The following is a 1,152-nucleotide window of genomic DNA, read 5'->3' as shown; positions in this document are numbered from 1 at the left end:
TGCTGAAACCCAGGATTGAACCAGGGACCTTTAGATCTTCAGTCTAACGCTCTCCCAACTGAGCTATTTCAGCCTTACATTGACAGTGGCTTGGTGTCCTTGTTTTGGAAGAAAATACATACATTCAAGTTTTCCAAAAAATTAAAGAACACAACATGTGAGTAATATTCCCCATTGCTTTCTCAGTACTGATGGATTGTGAAGCAGGAGACAGCCAGAAGTGCCATTGAGCCGCACAGACCCCGAGCTGAGAATGAAATTAGATCAAATTCAATCTTTCATAGTGAGATGCTGCTGAGAGGTAAGAGTCCTGAATCAAAGCGAGACTTGCTCATTTCAAACACTCCCTGTACTCTCTGCTCATGAAGCCTTAAAAAAGGGAAAAACAGAATGGCACTCAAACTCACAACCCTGCCATTAAAAGTCTCATATTCGACTAACAGAACTGTCACTTCTACTCGGTCTCTTATTGGATGGATGCAACTCCAACGCAGGGATGGCATTCAAATCCTCCCATGGGTCCACATGTCAGACTGAGTTCCATGTTGTAGACTCAAGCAAAGGAAATCTGCTCACTTCCAAAACTATCAGCGAATTGAAGCTGATTACAATCAACATCATCAGAGGTCAGAACTACCTGGTGAAAGGAGACACCCTGAAGAAGGATCCACAATTATTCAAAGGCATCGACAAAGTGAAAAGCAAGAAAATCGATGAGTCAATGCAAGCCAAACAACAGAAACACTGAAGAATTCCATTCCATTCCAGTCCTGTTGTTTTTGGAGTCAGGTCACAATTACAGCAACAACTTTATATTCCCACTTGGCTATCTGTACATTTAGTTAATTACAATTTTGTCGACAAGCTCTTTGAATCCAGTTGTCTGGTCCTCAAGCCAGCTCCGTATGGAAGTCAATTCCACCTTCTGCAAGGCTGAAACCAATAGATAACCTTAATCTAAAAATGCCAGCAGACAGGGCTCGTCCGGGACTTGAACCCGGGATTTCTCGCATGTTAATTAACCATACTCCCAAAGTGAGAATCATACCCCTAGACCAACGAGCCACTGACAAGTCATGCTTTATTAGCTGCTGTGGAATTTCACTGGAACCCCCCAGCCAATCATCCATTTTTTTTCAGATCAAAGCAACA

The 1,152-nt window shown here is 42.6% G+C and overlaps 1 non-coding gene across 1 annotated transcript; it reads right to left on the bottom strand.

Annotated features, from left to right (window-relative positions):
* Positions 1-73, bottom strand: trnaf-gaa (transfer RNA phenylalanine (anticodon GAA)). The gene has a single exon. It is a non-coding gene; the product is annotated as a tRNA-Phe (tRNA).
* Between the last annotated feature and the right edge of the window lie 1,079 nt (positions 74-1,152).

The sequence above is a fragment of the Heterodontus francisci genome, chromosome 35, assembly GCF_036365525.1.
Source record: "Heterodontus francisci isolate sHetFra1 chromosome 35, sHetFra1.hap1, whole genome shotgun sequence".
Classification (NCBI taxonomy): domain Eukaryota; kingdom Metazoa; phylum Chordata; class Chondrichthyes; order Heterodontiformes; family Heterodontidae; genus Heterodontus; species Heterodontus francisci.
This window is presented reverse-complemented; position numbering and strand designations above follow the sequence as displayed.